Below are 25,060 nucleotides of genomic sequence, written 5' to 3' on the forward strand. Positions count from 1 at the left end.
ACTGGAGTTAAACCCCCGTTCTGCTCTGCACCAAGATTCAGCAGTGCTGGTCCAGGAGACCCATCTGATGCTGCGGCTGCACTCAGCTGTGCAGGGTGAGCAGCCCCGCTGATGCCTGTGGGAGCTCTCACAGGTCAGAGCCTGGCTGATCGGAGCACCAAGGACTCAAGGAGGACCTGCTCCGGCATGACGTCGATCTAGACAGAGTGTGAGAATGTGCCTGTACTTCTGCTGAGTAACCAAAAGCACGCAACGCAATGTTTAGGCTGGCTTGCTGCATGGGCATCCCTCGCACCTCATGGCTCCGTCTGAGATCTCCGCCCTTGCTCACCTACCCGCCTGCTGCATGACAAGATGCGGCGGTTGTAGGAGGCTGACCTGGGAGACCAGCCTCCAGAGATGACCCACCACTCTGAAAAAAAGCACCAGCCTGGAGAAGCCACTGGCATCCTGACACTACACAGCATCACTCCATCCTAATTTCTCCACTTCCTGGATGCACTCTGCAGCCTGCGCTGAGCAGCGGCATTATCCATGCTTGGCAGCAGTTTCTAAAACAGCGGTGCCAGTGCACGCAGTTGACCAGCCGTTCCTTCCCGTCATGAATCCCACACGACAAGAAATGGTGCCGGTGGCTGCAAACTACTCCCCTGTTTCTCATTCTAGCCCCGGGCAAAGAGGATACTTTGGGCTACTCCACCCACTAGCTCTGCATTGAGACACAGTTAAAGTAGCAGCAGCGAGTGGGACTGCCCCTTTCTCAGACCTTCAGTCGCTGTACATCCATGTGCTTCTCCAGATAACAGCTTCACTTGTGTCTAAACCAGGCCAAGGTAACACAAACAGATGGACACTGCAGCATCAAAGACACTGCTGTAATCATTATCAAATGGAGCAGACGTACCAAAAATGCATTAGAACTGAAGAAATTTACTGTTTTATTTTCGAGTGCAGAAGTAGCTGACGTCTTTTGGTGTCCGTTGTTCAGTCCCTTAAAACCATGACAATCTTGTTCAGAGCTGCAGTCAGGCAAAAGAAGGTGGCAAGATCTTGTGGGTATCAGGAAGCATGGTCTTTCCAGGGCTAGGCTGGAGAAATGGCCCACTGCCAGTCCCCTTTCAGTGGCAATTTTTCTGCTAATTCTTAAGCTATTTTCTTCTTCTGTCCAGTCGCAGGAATGTGACTTCAAAACCACTGTGCTCAAGAAGAGTGTTCTTTGCTCACTTGTCTGTTTTGGGAGGAGGAACAGAAAGTTTTGGTGCTTATTGTTTTCTGCAGATACACTTCAATGGCACGAGCCTGAAAGAGGAAACACCATGAAAGATTTCAAAGATCTTGGCTGACTGGCAGTGAAACTCGAAGTATAGAGAGAACTTCATAGTGTCCAGTGCCTAAAAAAAAATCGGTTAGAGGAAGAGGCAGAGTCATTGCAAGTGCGAATAGCAGGAAATCCCAAAGCTGATCTCTGCGACACTGCGTCTTAAAGTAGTGCAGGGGAACTGCAGGTGTTCAAGAGCCCCAAAACCAGAGCTGTGAGAAACAACTTGTATTCTGATGAGCCTTGAGCTTTTTCCCCCGTTGTGCATTCTCCCTCTGATTTCCTACATCTCTCACCGTGTTTCCTTTTAACTCCTTGTTGCTTGTTCTGCTCCCAAAGTCCTCCCTTGTGAATTTCCCACTGCTCTTTTAGCGATCCTTTGACTACCTTCGTCCCTCCTTTTTGGTCACACATGGTCACATACAAGAAATCAGAAGGTGGACAGTTATCAAGCTGAAAGGAGACACAAAATCTTTCAGAGAGTGCTCTAAGACATTTAACTCCGCTCAAACACCTTATCAGCCCAAAGTAAGCAGCTACCATCACCTCAGGTTCCCACCAAGAGCCAGTAAAGTTATATGCATTCATCTTACATGAATATATAAAAATATGCATCATTTGCTTGAATATATAAAACATGGATGTAGGAGGACTTCCAAATGAGATACGCAAATCAGCCAGGAAAGAACACTTTCACTCTTTGACAGGCTGATGATTTGCTAATAATGTTGTTAAGCACAAGGGCCCCTTGTTAACAAGTTCTAATGACTGGTGGCACGAGGAAGAATTGCATAAGACCAGGACCGGTTACAAAAGCTATGATGCTGCTGCCACCTGAGGTTTTCTTGTGGAAACACAACCCTTGTGTGGAAGGGGTTGCACAAAAATTGGTGTGAAAGGGAACCCGAGGCTCAGGAGTGCCAGCAGAGCCTCGCCAGTGCAAGAAGAGACTGTCCCCACGGGCAGTCCCAAGCTGACACCTTTTCCAAGCTGAGACAGATCAGAGAAGTGATCCAATTAAATCAAATGTTTTTTAGACTGCATCTAGAATACCTCTCCCAGATTTGGGTCCCCAAATACAAGAAGATATCAACAAACTGCAGTAAGTTTAAGTGGTGGTTTAGCCTGGCTGGATAAATGCCAGGTGCCCATGAAAACTGCTCTAACACTCCCCTCCTCAAGTGGACAGGGGAGAAAAAATACCACGAAAGGCTCGAGGGTCGAGATAAGGACAGGGAGAGATCACTCACCAATTACTGTCACGGGCAAAACAGACTCAACTTGGGGAAATTAATTTATCACCAGTCAAATCAGAGTAGCATAAAACACGTTCCCCCACCCCTCCCTTCTTCCTGCACTCAGCTTCACTCCCGTTTCTCTCCCTCCTTCCCTCCCCAAGCAGCGCAGGGGGATGGGGAATGGGGGTTATGGTCAGTTCATCACACGTTGTCTCTGCCACTCCTTCCTCCTCAGGGGGAGGACTCCTCACACTGTGCCCCAGCTCCAGCATGGGGTCTTCCCACGGGCTGCGGGTGGGGATCTGCTCCACCATGGACCTCCATGGGCTGCAGGGGACAGCCTCACCATGGTCTTCATCACAAGCTGCAAGGGAATCTCTACTCCAGCGCCTGGATCACCTCCTCCCCCTCATTCTTCTCTGGCCTTGGTGTCTGCAGAGTTGTTTCTCTCACGTAGTCTCACTCCTCTATCCCCCTGCATTTTTTTTTTCCTCTTCTTAACTGTGTTATCCCAGAGGCGCTCCCACTGTTGCTGATGGGCTGGGCTTAGGCTAGCAGCGGGTCTGTCTTGGAGCTGGCTGGCACTGGCTCTGTCAGACATAGGGGAAGCTTCTGGCAGCTTCTCACAGAATCCACCCCTGTAGCCCCCCCGCTACCAAAACCTTGCCACGCAAACCCAATACAGTTTAGCAGAGGGCCACCATGATGGTCAGGCCTGGAGCATTTGCCCTGTGAAAAGAGGCTGATGGACCAGGGCTTCTTCAGCCTGGGAAAGGAATGGTTTCAGGGGACCTTTACAGCAGCTTCCTGGTACCTATGAGGAGTTTATCAAGGAGAGACGGGCTTTTCCTTGCAGTGTACAGTGAAAGGACAAGAGACAAGGAGCGTATGTTGAGAGAAGTGGTTCAGACTGGCTATATGGAAAACCTTTTACACCACGACGACAGTCAGGCAGGGCTACAGGTTGCCCAGAGAGGCTGGGCAGTTGCCGTCCTTGGAGGTTTTCAAAACCGGTCTAGAAAAGGCCCTGAGCAACCTGGTCTGGCCTGGTAGCTGACCCTGCCTTGAATAGGAGGTAGGACAAGAGACCTCCTGAGGCCCCTTCCAGTCTGATCTACACTGTGATCTGACCATCCTTAAGCCAGTTGTGTCTTAGCTGTGCGATCTGCTTCAACTTAATATGCAAAAATATTTTTAGCTGCTTCTACCTTGACCTAACTTAAATTAAGGACTGAAAAGTGACCAGCTAAAGTGAAGGGATGCCACCATTGCTGTGCTGGCAGTCTAAAACCAGAATACTGAACAACTCTCACATAGGCCAGGGTCACATGCACTGCTCCAGAGTATCTACAGCATGGCAGGGAGCTCTTCCACTCCACACACTGGAATCTGTGTTGAGCAGCACATTAGCAATACTGGTGCCCAAATCCACATAGTCGTGATATAGCATGTGACAGAAAGGCAGTTGGGGAAAATGAATGGGTTTTTTTAAAAGACCAATAAATATAAAAAATTATATTTAATTATATGTATTTGATCATCTTCCCATCTTCTGTTGTTGGTATCTGATTGTAATTGGTAGAGACCACACTGTCATTTGTGCCCAGCTTTTGATCCCGTTCTTGGCTTTCTCCTCCTGTTGTAAAATACCATTTTAATCACTAAAGTTATCATCTGATACAAGCTTCTCTCACTGTGGACCTCAGCTTTCCAAATGACATACATTGACATACTAGACCAAGCATTTGCAAGGCATGAATCAAAGCTACTCTTCTCCATCATATCCACCATCACATCTTTCTGGCTAGAGAAAGTATAACCTAGTTACATTCAAAAAGAAAAAATTAGGAACATAGCATGCCTTTTTGAACTGTGATTCTCAGCAACAGACTGTTTTGGACAATTCATCTCTGCTTCAAAGCCTGTCAAAACTTCCTAAATCCTATATAAATCCTATACATAAAACTTCCTATATCCTAAAATAGTTCAAAACAAAGTTAGGCTATTTCTTGAGATCATAAAATATTAATAAACCATGAGTAACCAACTATAGCTATTAAATATCTTTTAATAGTTCTATTTTTTAGAAAATTATTTTATTCTTTTTTGCTTACTTTCAACAGTAAAATCACTGCACAATATTTAACATTAAATAAAGAAATTATAAAAAAATTAAGACCATCCCCTCTCCCAATCTGACAATTTTGAAAAAAGATTTGTTTCTTGGTTTAAGTTGCTATTTACTATTTCATAGCCGCAGACATAATTTTATGGAGCATTTACCCCACTTTAGTAACTCCTCTGGCATATATCTCCAGAACTTACTGGTATCCATACTTTTGGTGCAATTCTGAAGTACTGCATGGGATCTCAGACATCACACAACAAAATCTGATAATTTTGGTTGACTACGGTCATCCACACGTATGTTTGCACTAGAATTCTATATAGACATATATATATATATATAGCTCACCTATAAGAAAAGGAGGGAAGGAAGAAAGAAGAGAGGGAGGGTGAAAAATCAGGCAACGGAAATTCAGTGCTTACATTTTCCTAATGCATCAAATTCTTCCTGTTCATTAGAGAAGTATTTTATTGTGCATTATAGCTCCAGTGAAGCAATCCCATTTATGTACATGCCGGACAAACAAGCTGCAAAAGTCTATCACTTTCGGTGAGATTCCTTAAATTTTTTCAAGTTGAGCAGATGCTTAAAATAAGCATACACTGGGTCAGTGCCTAACCATACTGCTTGGTATTTATTAGTAGAAGTGTGTGGCTAATGTAATGATTCCATTCTAAATTCCCTCTTCAGCTGTTCATAACTTCCAAAACCAAATTCCTTTTTGACCTGACATTCCAAATACTTGGCCTCATGCAAAAAAAACAGTTTTTGTATACTAGCTCCTGCAAAATCCATCCATTTGAATTCACATTATGTGGAGAAGACAGAAGTGATTAGCATGAACTCTAGCTCAATTTTTTTCATACATATAACTAAGAATAGCCATGAAGATTCAGCCATGGTTGAAACTGCAAAATTCAGCCTCATGTTTTACAATGGATCTTCTGCAGGTGCACCATGACTCCCACTCACAGGTGCACTGAGCTCAACAAAATTCAAGAAGGATCGAGGTTTCATCTGTATGATGTTTACAGAAGGACTGAGCACCCACAGTTGCTGCATGAGGCCAGCAGCCATGGGGAATCCCCACGGCATATCTCCACGAGGGTGAGCAGGCCAGGGCCCATCCCACCAACCCAGCACAGCAGCAGGGCAGGCTGGGGGGGCAGTCGGGGGCATCCCCCAGCCTCGCAGCCAGGCACATTTGTGGTGACAGGACAGGTCTGAGGCCAAGGTAGAAAGTCAGTCTGCAAGCCAGGGTCTGGGTCAGCAGGGTCCACAGCCAGGACCGGGACAGGGCTGGGAACAGGGTCACCTACACCGCAGCTGCAGCAGGGACTGACAGCCGTGCCCTGAGCTGAAGCGGGGTCCCCTGATGTTGCACCAAGTCACTTTACTGCCTTTCCTTCTCCTAAGAGCTCTTCACAAAAACAGGCAACTGGGCAACGCTACGTAAATGATTCATTACCAAACATTTGAAAACCAAAATTTTTTAACAGAATTAAAGTTATACTCTATAGAGCGGTTGCTTTCTAAATACATGTCACTTGGTTCCTACTGCTCTGTCCATATATGCGTACTACACAGCATGTATGGAAATATCATTTTCATGACATACCTTGCTATTCTGCCACTTATAACAGGGCACAGCTGGAGAGTATGCAAATACCGAAAAGCTTCAGCTATTCCTATTAACATATTCAGACATGTTTGCTAGGATAGTCAGAGACCATCACTGTAAAAACAGAGACACTAACTAAGTAGGTATACTATATAGTACAACAATTCCACTTCAAAAAGCACAACAGTAGATGACAATCTTAAAAACACACCACATGGTAATTGCTACCCTTCTGTTATTGAATACAGACTGGATATTCACTGAGGGGCTTTCATATACAGTCTGCTCTACATTTCCTCCACCTAAATGGTCTGGTTTGTTATTCTTCATTAAATGCCACACAGCTGAATTTTGTCATCAAAATTAAGAAATAACCTTGCAATATTTTCAGAGGGGCTGAAGTTCATATTACTCTTTTTCAGTACAAAATAATGACACTACTGCTGAAGAAGTACAAATGTATTTGCAATACCAATACTCTCAACACTTTCTTTTCTTACCTTTACAAAAAAGAAATGCTTAAAACAGACATTGAAGCAATTGGGTTGGTAGGAACATCAGTGGATAATGGAGAGTGTTTTACACTGAGTTGTACTGGAGCCTTTCAAAGCCCATTTAATCTTAGGAAAAATCTATTGCTATTGCAGGTTTCAATTATTGGCAACAAGGGTTTCTCAAATAATGCTGACAGGTCAAATCCATTTTCAGCGCAGTTATAAAATTGACAGAGACACGGGAGATTATGCACCATCACACATCTTGAAAGGGTGCTGAAAATGCTCTTGTTCTGTACATGGCAGGATTAAAGAATTTTTTGCTTCTGTACCCCTTACTGCTCCTCTTACATCACAATAATTAGGATAAATGATCTCCCATTTGACCCCCTTCAATGCCTGTGGTGCATAAACCCACCATCTAAGATAACACAGGTGCTACACTTAATCCCCAGTTCAGCAAAGCACTTGAATGTGTATTTTGAGACCAGATTTAAAGGTATGTTTAAAAAGAAACAGTTCTTAATGGCAGTGGTGAATTGGGGCCTTAACAGACTTTCACAGTCACTGATCAAGGAAACCGTGAGTTAATGTAAATCTTTGGAGGGTAGCACCTCTTCCACGCCTCACGCCAGTCACGCAACTGTATCGCCCAGCACGGTCTGACCCTGGACACTTTAGACCCATGTACTGCTCCATGGGGGCCTTTGCTCAATCGCACGCCAGTGCTCCTCCTTCTCCACATTTCAGGTTGCTTCAGGAGCATCATTTGGTGATATCTACCTAGAACTAACTTACACAGATATTGTCCAGGGCGAAAGTATTGGAACAGCCCTGGTGTCCCATAGTGTGGCAAGATGTACACAGCACTGTGGAGCCTCACATGGAAACGGATAATCCCAAACACACATCCAGATCAAATTCTCGGACCAAAAGTACCCTCCAACAAACACTTTTCTTCGGGGTTATATTTTAATGTAGTCAACAACAGGATACCTCGTATAGTACAAGCAAACACTTTGATAAAGTCTAACACAAAACGGAATTGCCAGTTACGTATTTGTAACTCACGTCTCCCACATTATTTTTTCTTAATATACAGCAGAATTGCCCATTCTTGAAGAAATATTCATCTAGTTCAAGCATCAATGGATGAAGAAACCTAGGCATAAGGTAGATTTTGAATCCTTGATCACTCAGGAGAAAGAAAAGGACCAGTATTTTATATGTGCCAGTGTGGTCTCAGGAAAATCACTTTCACAGATGTTGCCAGCACAGAAAGGCATTAAATGAAGTAAACAGTCATCTTGGGTAAACATGTTATGAATTGGAATGTAACATTGGCTGATGACAAAACAGAAAAAGTAAGACTATAAAGATTAGCTTCAAATGTAATGGCTTTGAACTTTTTCTGTAGTGTTCCAAGTGCAAATTATTTTTTACCATAAATAAATGTTTGATGGATAAAGCCTTTAAGATTTGTTGGCAAAGATGCACGGCCAGAGCTATAAATATGTGGGAAAATCTAATCGTTCAAATTTACTCCAAAGGTCATCTGGAGTATAAATGTATTCTCAGAAAAATTATGCAGAAATTTTATCATTCTCTTCTTCACATGGGCTGAGATTGCAGGAAATAAGTAAGTCCTCACAAAATATAATGACAGGAAGAGAAAAATGCCTCTGCTGTGACTGAATCCAGTTTCTTCTAACAAATTATTATGTGTTCTGTGACATAAATTCCATTCGTTAACCACTTTCATAGGCATGAAGCCAGAAGAACAGCACTGTTAAGACTGGTTTCAGCTAACCCCTGGAATATTTTACTGTTGAAGAGGTTGCATTTTCTAGACAAAGGAGGTTTACATACAGCTTGGCAAGAAGTTAATGGGAAAAGGAAAAGCTAAAACATATAATCAACTCACAACTGCAAAGCTTCAGTTTCTGAATGAAAGAGTTTCCACTGTTTCTTCCTAAGTTTTGCCTATATATTAGTCAGGAAACATCTATAATCAGTATGTGAGTTACAGTGCACAGATGTTCTTAAGACTTGTTAATGTGGGATGCAATTCCTCTATCATAAAGGGAAAATGCAAAGTCATTTACCTCACTTACATCCAATACTCAGGTCACAGGGGAGCGCGCAAGAAGCGGTGTGTTTGCCAGAACAAAAAGTAAGAACAAACATATGCCAGGGAAGATAGCAAAGACTTTTCCTTTTCCTTTGCTTCCAGACAGGCACAAGGTCCCAGGAGCACTCTTGCACTGGGACAGTTTCCAGGACGGCTGTGAGAGATCCAGTTCACACTCTTGTCCATAATGAATGGGAATAAGCTACACTTCATGGGAGCACGTATGTGCTGATTAGTACCATTTCTTCTGCAATTATATTTTAATTAAATAATCTTTAACAGAAATCTGACTGATAGCAAGTCCTCCCAAAAACAAGCACACAAAAAGTCTGTGCCAACAGACAATACCACATAACAAAATTCAAGAAAATTATTACAGTATTTACATATGTATATAAACTAAATAAACCCATGTGCAGATACCTTCTATCACCTCTGATGTCTCAATACCAATAGCCAATGAGCTATTTCTAATACTACTGACAGCAAAAGGCAAGTTAATTTTCCTTTTTTTTTTTTTTCTTCTGTTCTAAACATTTATCCCAGGGAGTGGAATTTCAAGTAATTTAGTTACATTTTTCCTCCTATTAAAACTGCCCAGCAGCCTTCAAAAACCCACACCAAAATAAACATGGATAAAATTAACACTTACAAGACTCCAGTTACATACAGCACCTCCTGACTGGCCTGCTAGCATGTGCTAGCAAATGCGAGCTCAAAGGGATGGCCACTACCCTCACCCAAGGACTGCACATGCAACACACACAGTGGAATAAGAGGGCATATTCCCACTTCAGTTTTCTCACCCTCATCAGTGCAGAGTAGCTTCCCAGTTGCCTTACTGATTTGTATTTATCGCTGAAGATACTCACCCCACATTTCAGAAAACCTGTACTATTTAATGTCGCACTGCTCATGATGTTTCTTTTCAGCCAGACCTGCGGGAAAACCATTATTATTTAAAGCACACTGAAATCAAACCTCAACATGACCGGTAGGTTTGAAACAGTAAAGCTGAAACATGCACTGTTTCCAAGCTGTTCGAGCTGCTCTTGAACATACTTTGAATTATAGGCAAGGTCAGTCTCTGGGTATCTGTACTGTTCTGCACTGGCAAATAAAGAAAACTAGAAAACACATACAGTTCCTAAATGGAAATGTGCAAAAAATCAATGTTTTGGACATCAAGAAGGAGTACACATTATTAAAATATGCAACTGTCAATATTAAACCAAAATTCAGCCTTATTTTAAAGTAATTTCTGTAATTTATATTTGTATGTTTTCACACGCTTCAGACTACTTTGCCATAACCCACTGTTAGATCCAGTCCAACATTTCCATGTGAAATCTTTGAAATCGCATAGCTAATAATCTTAAAGTTAGTGTAGATCAAAACACTGCCAGAAACTATAGAATATCTCATCAATATCTTCAGCACCAATCCATTCTTTGGAAGACCTCAGTTACGCATGTGCAACATACATTGACTAAGAAAGTTAAGACTGTTTCAGCTGAGAAGATAAGGAAATATTGGGCAAGATCTTACTCAGGCAGCAATCTTGTTTTCACACAGCAGCATTATTTCTACCCTACACCTGCTTCAAAAAATTAATAGCATATTTTTGATTCTGAGTATCCGCTTGTGGATTTCAAAGAACTTTTCTTCTCCAACCAGCAAGTTTTCACTGAAGTTTTCTGCTGTATCTCTGATGGTTTTAAGTTAATATGGAGGTGCAAGTTTTTTCATAGAAAGCTGAGCATTATTTATCGACCATTTATAGAATTTAACAGCTTCATGGTTCTTTTCCCCTTTTTGTAACCACTATTACAGTCTTTTCACTGCTGCATCCACAGAATAAAGTTTAATAATTGAAAAAAGAGTGGTACAAGGATGCTGAAAGCTGGTCTCTGGAACTACGAGGCAGAGAGAAGAGCAAGACATTCTTGCAGGGGATTTTCAGAGCAGCGATGCCGTGATCCAGAACCACCGCTGCCGGCAGGCATGGGGGATTCACCACCTACACCTGTGCTGAAGGCAGGAGCACAGCTGGAGACATCTGGGAAACTTTAAGCCTCTTTTGTATTCTTCGCAATTTGGAGCTTTTTTATCTCTCCACTTCTTCAATCTCTCCAAAGACCAAAACAAGGTTTACAACAAAAGTAAATAATAATAATGAAGTGGTAATGCATTTTCAGAAAGAAACAAATGCTAAGTAATAAAGCAATGTAAACAAACCAGCTTTATTGCTGTTCTTTTTTTTATGTTGCCAGAGGTACAGTAGATGATTTTCTGTCCAGTCTTTGGTGTGGATCCATGATACTTTACAACAACTTATATTAGCCTATTTTTTCACCTGTGTCACAAGAGTGATGTTGCTGAGTTGGTAATGGACTTATCAGGAAGGAAATTTTTTTTTTGTCTATTTAAAACGTATGTAATTTTAAAAATACTAATTTAAAAACACTTTACATTTGAAAGCAGTACATATTTTGATACATCAACCCACTTTCTCTATTGTCAGAAATCTGACTGGCGTTTCGTTAATCGAGAGCTTTTCACATAAGAGACACATCTGTCACAGAAAAACACAGTCCCAGTGTTAATTTTTAGTAATGAAAGTAGAAGCTTTATGCTTTGTTACTTCAGGATAGTGGTATCAGTGGGATAGGATGCAGTGATGCACATCTAGTGCTTAGGCTCCTGTAACCTAAGAGATGAAGCTACAGTTTCACAGCCGAAATAAAACTGCGCTAGTCTGTATATAAAAATACCATCAATGATACCATAAATGGTATATACATATTGCTAGATTGTTGATGAATTAAAACATCTATAAAATTACAAAAATGTAGCAGTTTTATATTTGTGTTCTATTCTGTGTAGAAGTAACAAACTTTACAGATGCAGAATGACAGTAAGCCTCTGAAGGAAAAAATCTGCATTTGTATTCTGAGAACTAGAAGGCACTTAACATGAGTTTTGTAATTTATTGCCATCATGGGAAGCATAAATTTCAGGAAAGCATGTGAGCTTCTCAAACTGTATTCCCAGCATCAACCTATTTACAGAAAGAATTTCAATGAGAATTATATGTGAGGCTGACGAAAAGCATCTTTTCCCACATTGGTGCTGCTAGAAACTGTCAGTCAAAGCATATTTAAGTATTTTTTACCTTAATGATTAGATTCAGGGATGCATGCTACCCTAATTGCTTCCTAAAAGAAAAAGAGAAAGAAACAACTGAGTTCTATCTAATTTTTATCAGTGCATCATTAGAATTCTATAGCTAATCTTACTGTATGAATTCCTCTACAAAATTCAGCACAGCCAATTAAAAACATTAGTTAAAAAACTCACATATGTTGCAAATTGGCCACTGGAAAGCTCTTGCCTACAAGCAGCCAGCTCATCATAACCACCGCTACAACTGGTCCCCTGAACAGAACTCACACATGCCCGAAACTCTGCTCCTACACATCTCCCTGAAAAAAGCTACAAAATACTTGGGGTGGTTTATGCAGGTACTATATTTGTAGAGTGCCTACTAGACACAAAAATGTTCCCTCCTATTGCCCTAAAATGCCATGAATGCAATCTAAAATCAGATGAATGAGTCCCTCTACTTCCTGTAACATACGATGCAAAGAATGTTTAGGTAACATTTTCCAGCAATTAAAAATTTACTCTGTTTTTTGTATTATGAAGACAAAAACATCATGAGGCCCGAAACTTTTGCTCCCCTTAGCTCTTCAATAAAATCATATCCATTTGCAAATGTTGCAGATGCATATTTTAGATGGAGGAGGAGATCAGCTTGAGATTTCTTCCCCCAAAATAATCTCTGACAGGACTGACATCTTCCTAAGCTGCCTCCTAAATTCTTCGCAAGTGTAACCACAGCAGTGCAACCCCTCAGCCATGTGCACATTTCATAGGTGGAGAAGAGCAATACAATTTTGGATAAAGTTTAAGGGAGAATTCACTATCCAGATAACACCTAACTTCTGTCATCCACTCCACACAGGACATAGGCGCAGACATGGCAATTTTCAAAGTATTTTGAGATGGCACATGCATTTCCATCTCTGGGCAAAAATCCTAAGAAGCCCAACATGAAATACCAGCCACAACATGCATTGCTGAGACTGGCAAAGAAATATTCGAACTGTTGGCACTACAGCATGGCTGGGAACCCACTGGTCCTGCCATGTACCTTGAGCCACACAATTTTACGCTGGTACCTGGTGTGTACGAGAGCTCCAACCTACTGCACAAGGGGAATTATTTTCTCTGATGCTGTCCCAAGCCTGAACACTACTGAAAGACTAATTTTTCGCTCTGAATAACATCTGAATGTGATATCCACAAAGGCAATAGTTGGGCCAAGTATTAACTAAAACTGGGGCTTTATAATTAGTTTAAGCTGCTGGAAAGCAGGCTGCCACCCCAAAAGTCAATATCCTCTCCCTGCTACCAACCCGTGTGCGCATTGCCCTCCTCCTGTGAGCACAAACAGCAGCCCCCACGCAGATCAGCTCATATTGATTATGCTCTACACATTAAGTTATTCATTACAGAGTTATACCAAAACATGGTTTTCTGTGAAAATTTAGCCGTGGAAATGTCCACTCCTGAAGTTCTTCAGGATGACCTGCTGCATTTTCCATCTTCATTCCTTCTAACCTAGGCTAACATGCAGTTGTAAATAAATCCCTGTATAAAAATCAAACAAGGAAACCAGTTTAGGAGAGAGCAAAGTCATAAGTCAGTTCCAAGTCCATGCAAACTCTGCTAAAATTGCTACTGAATGTTGGCTGTATCAAAGGCTTTTTCAGTGGGACTGTAAATCCCACCTCTCTGGGATGAACTTCTGGCTCAAGCAATCTCAAATACAGCCCTATTCCACGCCCTCAAAAAAATACACATATCTTCCAAGCAATCTGTGTAGCCATGTGTATTGCAAAGCACTTCAGTTCATAAGGCAGTCCCAGAACTACCCAAACCTCCTGCTCTAACGCAGGGAGGGCACGCGCTAGGCAAGGAAGCCTTCCACAAAGAAACTCTCCACTGACCTGGGAAAATCAGTCTGCCTTGGCAGCCCTGGGAGTTAAAGTCCATACTGTGTGATGTGTTTGTAAAGAGTCTGCTAGTATTTAAGGAACGAAGCTAGAGGCATGCTAGAGTCTGACTTTTAGGAAGACATTTAATTTTTTATAAAAGCTGCCTTTTTTTTTTTTTTTTAATTTGCCAGAGGAGCTTATGCTTATGTTCGGCTTTGTTTGCTTTTGGTTTTGTTTGCTTATAGTTTTATTTATTTTTTGGACTTTCTGCCTGGAATGACTTGCATCACAGCCATGTAAAATTATACATTTCAGTCCGTGATACACTAGAGCACAGGGGTCTTCAGACTGGGACACAGTTCTCAGAGAATACCTTAGAAGTGATGCTTTGGAAGCCAGCTGGCAGATCACTCTCTCCTTGTTACAGAGATGATTAAGCAGAATCCTGCCCCAGCAGTGGTTTTCAGTTAAAGGAAAAGTGGTAGCATTTAAAACATGGCTGCTAACTTCAGACATAGTGCTTTAAAGTAACTGCACAACAATCGTGAACAATTATTTCTTTTGGCCAGGAATCACAAAAGCACCATTGAAAGGGTTCACTTGTAATTACAATTATTGCATTAGCAGGTATTAATGGTTGTGTTTAATATTTTAGCAGAGATATTAGATTTCTAATTAGATTAGATGTCTAACACCAAGTATTAGATTTAATGAACCAATCACTTTAATGACTGACTCATTAAGATATACAGACAACCATCTTCTAAAATTATTTTATAATCTATTTTTCTCAGGCAAGGATCTCTAAAGACTAAAAGCAATATTGGATGACAGGATTAGGATGTAATACAATGCAGATGTGCTCCAAACGATGCACACTTACAGAATGGTCAGTAAGATCTCACACAGATGACAGTAGGCCAAGTTTAGGAATTTACAGAAGGAATTTACCTGGATCACTCAATTTCTTAGCATAACTGCCACTTGGATATCATCCTGGGTGCTTTTCTGCATGCTTGGCACTAACCATTTCTGAAACAGGTCTAAAACCAAACACTGCGGTCAGAAATATCTCTTCTTAAATTAAATAAGTGTACTTGATCTATCAATTTGATATGGTTGTGCTTTCCTGAAAAGCAAGAGACTTCTAGGGTATGTCTCAACATGGACTTGCTGCTTCCCCTTGTTTACGTGACTTAGATGCCTCGCTTTTTGGAGGGAGAGAGCTCAAACACAGCTGGTATCTTAGCAGAAGACTCTTCTGCACTTGCCTGGGCAGATTTGATCAAGACAGGATCCACATGCTACAGCCCACACAACCAGCAAATATCCCAAAGTTGGCTGTTATTAACAACAGTGTGGGCATTTTGATCCCAAGTGGTAACAGGCTGACGGCCACCAGAGATTACAGATGTGTTGAGTGTAAATCCAGTCTCTGCCCTGCACGCATATTAGTAGAGACATCATTCCGGAGAAGGTAGCACCGTGGCAAGGGATGTCAAAAACAACAAGAAGGGCTTCTTCAACTACATCAATAGAAAAAGGAAGGCTAGGGACAATGTGGGGCCACTGCTGAATCAGGCGGGTATCCTGGTGACGGAGGATGCAGAGAAGGCAGAGATGCTGAATGCCTTCTTTGCTTCAGTCTTCAGTGCCAAGGCAGGCCCTCAGGAATCCCAGGCCCCGGAGGTAAGAGAGGAAGCCTACAGAGAGGATGACTTTCCCTTGGTCGAGGAGGACTGTGTGAGGGATCGCTTAAGCGATCTGGACGTCCACAAATCCATGGGCCCCGATGGAATGCACCCACGAGTGCTGAGAGAGCCGGCGGATGTCATTGCTGAGCCACTCTCCATCATCTTTGAGAGGTCCTGGAGGACAGGAGAGGTGCCCGAGGACTGGAGAAAGGCCAGTGTCACTCCAATCTTCAAAAAGGGCAAGAAGGAGGACCCAGGGAACTACAGGCCGGTCAGCCTCACCTCCATCCCGGGAAAGGTGATGGAGCAGCTTATCCTGGAGGCCATCATGAAGCAAGTGGAAGAAAAGAAGGTTATCAGGAGTAGTCAGCATGGATTCACCAAGGGGAAATCATGCCTGACCAATCTGATAGCTTTCTACAATGGCATGACTGGCTGGGTAGATGAGGGGAGAGCCGTGGATGTTGTCTACCTGGACTTCAGCAAGGCTTTCGACACGGTCTCCCATAACATCCTCCTAGGGAAGCTCAGGAAGTGTGGGCTGGATGAGTGGTCGGTGAGGTGGATTGAGAACTGGCTGAATGGCAGAACTCAGAGGGTTGTCATCAGCGGCGCTGAGTCTAGTTGGAGGCTGGTGACAAGTGGTGTCCCCCAGGGGTCAGTACTGGGCCCAGTCTTGTTTAACTTCTTCATCAACGACCTGGATGAAGAGTTAGAATGTACCCTCAGCAAGTTTGCTGATGACACCAAACTGGGAGGTGTGGTGGATACACCAGAAGGCTGTGCTGCCATTCAGCGTGACCTGGACAGGCTGGAAAGTTGGGCAGAGAGGAACCTGATGAGGTTCAACAAAGGCAAATGCAGGGTCCTGCACCTGGGCAGGAACAACCCCATGCATCAATACAGGCATGTGGTGGACCTGCTGGAGAGCAGCTCTGCGGAGAGGGACCTGGGTGTCCTGGTGGACGACAGGTTAACCATGAGCCAGCAGTGTGCCCTGGTTGCCAAGAAGGCCAATGGCATTCTGGGATGCATTAAGAAGAGTGTGGCCAGCAGGTCGAGGGAGGTTCTCTTTCCCTTCTACACTGCCCTAGTGAGGCCTCATCTGGAGTACTCTGTCCAGTTCTGGGCTCCCCACTTCAAGAAAGATGAAGAGCTACTGGAGAGAGTCCAGCGGAGGGCTACGAGGATGATGAGGGCACTGGAACATCTCTCCTACGAGGAGAGGCTGAAGGAGCTGGGCTTGTTCAGCCTGAAGAAGAGAAGGCTGCGAGGGGACCTTATAAATGCTTACAAATATCTGAAGGGTGGGTGTCAGGAGGATGGGGCCAGACTCTTTTCAGTGGTGCCCAGTGACAGGACAAGGGGCAATGGGCACAACCTGAAGCACAGGAAGTTCCGTCTGAACATGAGGAAGAACTTCTTCCCTCTGAGGGTGACGGAGCCCTGGAACAGGCTGCCCAGGGAGGTTGTGGAGTCTCCTTCTCTGGAGGTATTCAAGACCCGCCTGGACAAGGTCCTCTGCAGCCTGCTGTAGGTGACCCTGCTTCAGCAGGAGGGTTGGACTGGATGACCCACAGAGGTCCCTTCCAACCCCTACCATTCTGTGATTCTGTGATTCTGTGGATTTTTCACTGACCTGAACAACACGCTTTGTAGAGGTAATGCTACTAATAGCAGTCCTTGTAGGCAAAACCTGCAGAGCTGGACATGGAGTGAAATACATAATTCATTCTTTTTAAATTCACAGGGGCTGCTGAGCTGCTTTGTTGGTGCAGGAGAAGCGATGCTTCTGCTTTTTAAGTCACAGCATGAACACTCGGCATTACTACACCTCAATCCAAAAAGCACTGGAAGAATCTCACCCTAATTCCACTTCCAAAAATACCAGAGCAGTTTTTCACAGGAAGCAGGGTTTGTCCAACCAACATCTTCAAGAAGAGAAATGGGGATGATGCACACAAGAATGCTGAAAAAATGATGGATTCAACAAAGATGACTGTGCAGCCCGTAACCTCTACAAAGGTCCCATAACACCAATGAATAATATTTCTCAGGCACATCATTCAAAAGCAAGTTTTAAAAAGAATATCTAGCGAAAAAATTCAATAGTGATTATCCAAACCTCTGTGACTAATAAACCACTGTTCTTCCTGCTAGCATCTGAGAACATCAAGATTACACAAGATTCACTGATGTTCTCAAAAATGATATTTAAATACTAATTAACACTAGGAAACACTCAGGTGAGAGACCTGAGTTTGACTCTTTTCTCCTTTTCTGGCCCAAGTGCTGTATTTAGAGATCTGTACTGTTCTTTCCTGAGAGCTGTTCCAGAAAGGCGCCTTGAAGCAACGTGGAAGTAGTTTGCTATGTCTGGAGCCATGAGCTTTGTTTCTGCCTCATGCAAACTGAGCAGTAACTATATACCTGGCACACGTATCCTGAGACTTAACACTGGTCTGCTTCACACAACTGAATAATTAAACTTGTGAATAAGCAAAGGATTTGCCACTGACCCACTTCCCAAAGAGCCGGCATGAGGCTGCCAACAGTCTTGTTCCATCAACAGCAGAACAAACCTATCACTCCACTTTTGTCCTTCCTTTCATATTTTCAATGCTGTGAAGCTGCATCAAGTGTCTTGAAAGCCACTCAGCTGTGGAAAAAAGGGTGGGAAAACTAAGGGCTGCTCGATGGGTAACAGCACCTCATGGCTGTGTGATTCTGTGGTGGCCCAAAGCCCCCGATGCCCCTGGCATTTTTGCCTGAAGATGCTGAAAGACACTGAACATCTCAGGTTTCTTTCCCAAGACCCTGTTCAGGGCACTGCAGGAGTTGCAAGTAGCCTCTGCACATCGGGATCAACCTGCATGTGACAGCAGAGTGAGGAGACGAGGTGACGTCAGGGATGCCTTGTACCTTACACAGCCACTCCAGACAAACTCCCGGCGAGGGCGAGCTGTGCCCCCACCTCCTCCCGTGGTGAGAACAGCGGGGCCATACGCTGTGTGGGTGCTTCAACACTGACCAAGCCATCCTAGCAGAGACGGGGACTGTGCCATCAAAGCAGGGTTTGCTGACATGGTTTTATGGGTGCACCTACAGCAACAGGCCTATTCCTGTGCAGAAATAACCATCGCCATAATGTTTTTTGCCGGCTCCTCCTTCTCCTTTTCCGCCCCTGCCATGCCCCATCCCAGCCACGATATTCCCACCCCAGCTGCATGCTGGAGATAGCGCAGTGACCTCCACAGGTCGGACAGCCTCACGATCCCCTTCTGCCCCCAGGCAACACCACGCATCCCATGCCCCCAGCCACGGCAAGGGCTGACCGCTGCACGGCAGTCAACATCAGTAATAGAAAACAACAATTGTTAATTAGCTGTATCTATAGCCAGTCTCTTCCAAGCTCATTTCCCGAGCAATGTTTATGTTTAACTATATTGGTGTAATTTGCTATATATTCTGGGTACCATTGCTTAAGCATTGGCATCCAGTGCTTTTACGACGCCCCAGGGTATCCAAGGCATTTGCATGGCTTTACAGATGTAACAGAGGATTTACAGAAGCCCAGTGCCTTTCTGGAGGAGCAAATGGAATTGAGGTTGATACCCTGAAGGCCACAAAATGACACTGGACACTTGTGTTTAGGCATCTTAATGCCACTCCTATTTCCATTAGCAGTAATGATTGCTTACACACTTAGCACATACGTAGATACCTATTTATGAACCTAAATGCAGTTGTCTTCATCTGGAGCTGAATCCTGCTCTTTGATCTCTGCAGAGTAGACCGGACCAACAGCTGCAAAGCCTTTGCTATTTTAAATGCAGGCTTTTTTTTTTCCTCTAACAGCATACAATTACTGTTGTTACACGTGGGAGTTCTTACCAGGGTCCACTTGCACTAGACACTCAAGTCAGTGCACTAGACACAGAAACAAGCAAATCTGAGCTCAGCTTTTCAAAATGCAAGGAAAACAAGGGTTCAGAACTAAAAGTGTTCATGACAAAATAAGCTCAAAAGTTTAGGTAAACTAATTTACATGAGTACACCCAGGTTTTAGATGCCAGAATGACTAGCCATTACAGGTGATGTTGGTTGTCCGGAGAAGACAATTAAAGCAGATTGGAATTTGTACAGAAAGAGTAGTTAAGTGTTTTATAAACAGATTCCATATGTCACTCCCAAAATTCAAGCAGCTCTTACTGCTAAATTGAAACTGAACAAAATAATATCAAACTCCAACCATGGTGTGTTCTGATGTTTCATTCAGAGAAACAAATTCAAGAATGCTTCCCCTTCTATTTCACAAGGCAATGCAGCTACTAAATTGGTTTAGTTGGTAACATTACCTCCATGTAAAAAAAAACCCAAGAAACTTCTTCCATAAAAAGGGAAAAATTACTCAAAACTGGGCTGCCAGTGTAGCACACTATATTTCCCCAAGATTCAGTCTTACACGTGGAATAAAACGGTAATGCTCTTTTTTCAACTCTAGCAGTTACTAAAATAACAAAGGTGTGATTCTAAGCAAAGACAGCTTTCAGCTTGATCCTGACCTTAAAACATAAAATACCTCAGCTTGTCAAAATCAGATTGCACCCTTGAAAGATATGAGACTTGCATACATGGACAAATACCTTGCGAGAAGACTTTTAATGCTAGCATTAATTTATTAACTGCCAGCACTACTCTTAACTGCCATGACGTATTGATCCTGAAGTCCTGTTTTCAGAAGGAAACATACCCACCCTGACCCCATTCAAAGTGTCTCACCAAATCGCATCAGCTAAACCAACATGTCTGTTCAAGACCTGTTCACAATCCTTAACACAAAGGCCCAGGCAGCGCAGGCATCTACCTTCCACATCGTGCTCCCTGGCAGGACAGCTTGTACCCCCCCCATTGACAGACTGGTGCCACCAGACAGCTCAGCTGCTAGCCGCAACCCACTGCTTATTGCATCTGAGACCTCCAAGGTCCAAGACTAACCTGGCGTGTCTTATCAACAATGCACAGGAAAAAAAATAAAGGAGCTAATCGAGTTACTATATGGTGAGGTATAATGAAAAAATATATAATGGAGATAGGATTAACAGGAAAAAGAATATACATATCATTAGGCAAAGATGAGGACTCTAGGATACTGAAAGAACATTGAGAGAAGTTTTTCATCCTGTAATAATGAAAGATTGGCTTGGTGATCTGCTTGCTAAAGGGCAGAGCCTTTCTCATGAAACTCTAAGTACTAAAGAAGATAAACGCTCTTCCCTTGATCAGTGGATCTGAAAATTCACCATCAGGGATTTTAGAGCAATAGATGGCACATCTGTCCCTGAATTTCTTTATTATTTTCCTGCCCTGTAAGAAGATCATGACAGTTTTGCAGCTACGTACTGTACATTCTGAAAAATATAATTTGGAAGAACTTTGCAGTTATGAGATTGTCTCCACTTCTCATGGAGAACTTCACATTTTGAGCGTGAAGGTAATTTCACAGTAACTCACGTTTCTTCAAATTAAGATTCCTCAGTCACACAATAAAAAGATCCCTCTAACTTAACTAGCCAGCTATTCTGAAATTAAGAGAACAAAGTTCACCTGGGGATAAATTAATGGTTAACAGCCATGCGGATGCACCTATATAATCAAACTTTCTCCCCTCTGTTTCCCCACATGGCTTTGCATCTGAACTGCGTGTGCTGTTCCGAACACGAATTGCCTGGATGTTGTCCCCCCACTGAAAGGCTGGCAGGCAGCCACGGGGCCCCATGTGTGACTGCGCGCTGCGGGAGCCCTGCACGCCCCGCACACCAACGGCATCACAGCCGTCGTGTCTCGTGCGTTTGTACGGAGCCATGCAGAGGTCACGGGTGTCGCAGGCTGGGAAGAGGAGAGCGCTCGGTCCTGCCCCAGCAACAGCCGCGACAATGTGAAGATACACACGTGTGTATCAAAGCAGTGCTGAGAGGGGTCACGCTGGGAACACCGCTCAAAGCTGCAGCAAACGAAGGGGCTCTGGCACAACGATTTAAAAACAAACCTCTGGAAAGAAGCAGGAACACTGGCAAAGCTCCAAGCACCTTTCCCAAGTACCTCCGAGTGCCAGATGGACTTTCTGCAGCAAAGCCACCGGTTCTGTAGAATGCGGACAAAAGGCACAGAGGGGTCCGTGGTCCTTAACCAGCACTCTAGCGAGAGCGGGCTTCCTTCCCCCATACCAGAGTCCAAACCAGGACAGGGAGAACAGAAAGCTCTTTCACTCCTGCATGCATGCACACAGAGCGGAAGCGTCTAGCCAGTCCTAAGCAAGTCACTGTGGGACTGCAGCGGTTTCAAATAAAAATGGTGTGATGGAGGTATGTTTATGGAAACATCAAATACAGAAAAGAAAGGCAATGTAAAACACACTTTACTTTTTATAAGGCATATTTAGCATTTTATAAGGTATACTTTCCCAAGTGAGGAATGCAAAATTGCAAAGATGTTGAAAGCACTCAGCCAGGCTCAATGTTATTAAATCTTGGTTCAGTACAGGCACTCCGAAGCACTGCACAGAGCATTCTGTGTGCGCCTGCAAGTAACAGAAAAAGATCTTAGCGAAGAGCGATGCTCTTTTTTGGCATGAAAATTGCAGGCTCTAGCAGCATTGCAGATGTAAATACGCTGGCAGATTGTGCTCATGAGTAGCACCCTTGAATCATTTGCTGCTTTGTCTCCCACCTTTTGGAATAAGTCCATTACTGCTTCTTGGTGGCTTACGTCAGACTAACATCTTCCACATAGGAGGTGGGCATGCGAAGGTGCAGGTTTCCTGCAGTCTCCTATCTCCCAGCCTGTGCTTCATCCCCAGGCTAACAATTCCACAGCTTTACCCTGATTATTCTTAAAAAGTTCTCAGCTTTTCACCCTGACTCTTCCTCACTGCAGTTTAAGCCACGCAACCTCTTATGTGATACTTTCTCCATGGCTGGAGAACAGCAACAGCCTTTTATAAAGTTTCTGAAGACTACTATTATATCTCTCCTTCAATCTTTTCTAGGCTCAAGCTATTTGCATGAGTTAACTCTGCAGCAATGCTCTGAAATTTTCTGTCTCTCACAGAAGTGAGGCCATCTGTAAGAGGCATTTTAAAGAAAACTGCACTGCACGTATTAGGAGAAAGCAACACTGCATGCTTGTCCAGAACTCTCTGTGCTTCTTCTGGGAAAACATCAGTGGTCATCTTCTGCAGAGGCACATGCAAGAAAGCGGATAGCGTGATTATTTCAAAACAGTTACTATTCAGCAATACATAAATCTCCAAATTCAGGATTAAAGCTGAAAGATCCTGCTCTGCAGCAACTAAAACTGCAAAATGACATTAGGAAAACCATAAATACTTCCCAGGATATAGTCACGTTCGTAATTTTTGTATCTGCAACTGAAATGTAAGATCTTAAGTCAACTCTGTAGAACTTTGCTCAAAATTATTTCATCACAGAATCATATAATTTATTTACTTCTCCCTTGAGAACCTGAATAGAGGCCACTATTTTCCAATTTTTAAAAGCACTTTATTTTAGTCTAATCTATTACATAAATTTCTGAAGTGTCTATCACTTCAGTTTCTTGGCGTGCTTTATATAATATTCTTAAGTTGAAGAATAACATCTTGCGCTCCCCACCCCGCATCTCAAAATCTTAGCTTTTGTGGACTCCTAAATGTTAGCTACCATCCTGGGTAACTTTCGGCGAGCAATTCCACCAGTACAAAGGCTTGAGAGGTGGGCCCGTGCAAACCTCATGAAGTTCAACGTGGCTAAGTGCAAGGTCCTGCACATGGGTCAGGGTAATCTCAAGCACAAATACAGGCTGGGCAGAGAATGGATTGAGAGCAGCCCTGAGGAGAAGGACTTGGGGATGCTGGTTGAACAGAAGCTCAACATGACCCAGCAATGTGTGCTCGCAGCCCAGAAGGCCAACCGTATCCTGGGCTGCATCAAAAGAAGCATGGCCAGCAGGTCGAGGGATTCTTCCCCTCTGCTCTGCTCTGGTGAGACCCCACCTGGAGTCCTGTGTCCAGCTCTGGAGCCCTCAGCACAGGAAAAACATGGACCTGTTGGAGTGGGTCCAGGGGAGGTCACAGAAATGATCAGAGGGATGGAACACCTCTCCTGTGAGGAAAGGCTGAGAGAGTTGGGGCTGTTCAGCCTGGAGAAGGGAAGGCTGCAGGGCCACCTTATAGCAGCCTTTCAGTACCTGAAGGAGGGCTACAAGCAAGCTAGAGAGGGACTTTTTACAAGGGCATGTAGTGATAGGACAAGGGGTAATGGCTCTAAACTGAAAGAGGGTAGATTTAGGTTAGGTATAAGGAAGAAATTCTTCACTGTGAGGGTGATGAGGCACTGGAATAGGTTGCTCAGAGCAGTTGCGGATGCCCCCTCCCTGGCAGTGTTCAAGGCCAGGTTGGGTGGGGCTTTGAGCAATCTGCTCTGGTGAAAGGTGTCCCTGCCCATGGCAGGGGGGTTGGAACTAGGTGATCTTTAAGGTCCCTTCCAACCCAAGCCATTCCATGATTCTGTGACCGTACAAAGTGCTATGGGACACCAGAGAAATGCTGAGCATCTTTGTGTTCTAAACTGAGTTTGCTTTGAAGGACAGGACACATAACTAGGAGAATTCTACTTTGCATTAAAGGTTTATAGAAGTGAAATTGTCTCTAGTGGGATATGCACTGACAGCGAGCACTAAAGCCCAAAGCCTCTTTTATCTGTTATTGCTGAACACAGCTACGTGATCGTAGCGGGGATCAGCCCCAGCTTGCAGAACTCTTTCTGCCCAGCAGCTAGAGGTGAATCAAAGGTGACAACCAGCAAAAGGGCCGATTTTTCAGTCACTGGAACTTTCTCTCCAGACCCTTCAGGCCTAAAACAGACTGAAGAAACGGTGATTTAGATGAACACCAACACAAAGCTTCCTCAAGCCATCATGAAGCATACGCAGGGCAGGCCTGAGTGGATAAATGTCAGTACGCCGAAGATATCTCCACAGGGAACCCAACCCTACCCCGCTCACGCAAACCCCGTATGTAAAAGCTGAAGGCCGTGGCCACCTCTTCCCTCCCCAGGTCACCACGCCGGGCCCCACACCCACCGGCCACCTGCCGCTGCTCTCGTCAGTCCTGCCTCCCTCCCGCGGCGGACTCTGCCCGCCCCGCAGGGGCAGCGGGAAGGAAAGGGAAGGCAAGGAGTGCGGCCCGCACGCCCCGGTGCCGCCGCCGCCACCTGCGGGGCGCGGCCGCCGCCACAGCGCCCCCTGGGAAGGCGGGCCGCCGCCATCGACGAGCTCGGCCGCTCGACGGAGGGACCTGCTCGGCGGTGCGGAG

General features: G+C 44.0%; 1 long non-coding RNA gene across 4 annotated transcripts; it reads right to left on the bottom strand.

The window, feature by feature from the left end:
- Window positions 1–351: 351 nt before the first annotated feature.
- Window positions 352–24,967, bottom strand: LOC142362270 (uncharacterized). Of its 4 annotated transcripts, XR_012764893.1 has the most exons (6): window positions 24,829–24,967; window positions 12,106–12,148; window positions 9,803–9,868; window positions 4,882–5,032; window positions 1,615–1,771; window positions 356–1,299 (listed from the first exon to the last, which is right to left on the bottom strand). It is a non-coding gene; the product is annotated as an uncharacterized LOC142362270 (long non-coding RNA). The 4 variants fall into 4 exon arrangements; XR_012764895.1 differs by lacking the exon at window positions 24,829–24,967 and adding an exon at window positions 13,519–13,605 and having other exon boundaries at window positions 352–1,771; XR_012764892.1 differs by having other exon boundaries at window positions 353–1,771.
- Window positions 24,968–25,060: the final 93 nt, after the last annotated feature.

The sequence above is a fragment of the Opisthocomus hoazin genome, chromosome 8, assembly GCF_030867145.1.
Source record: "Opisthocomus hoazin isolate bOpiHoa1 chromosome 8, bOpiHoa1.hap1, whole genome shotgun sequence".
In the NCBI taxonomy this organism is placed as follows: domain Eukaryota; kingdom Metazoa; phylum Chordata; class Aves; order Opisthocomiformes; family Opisthocomidae; genus Opisthocomus; species Opisthocomus hoazin.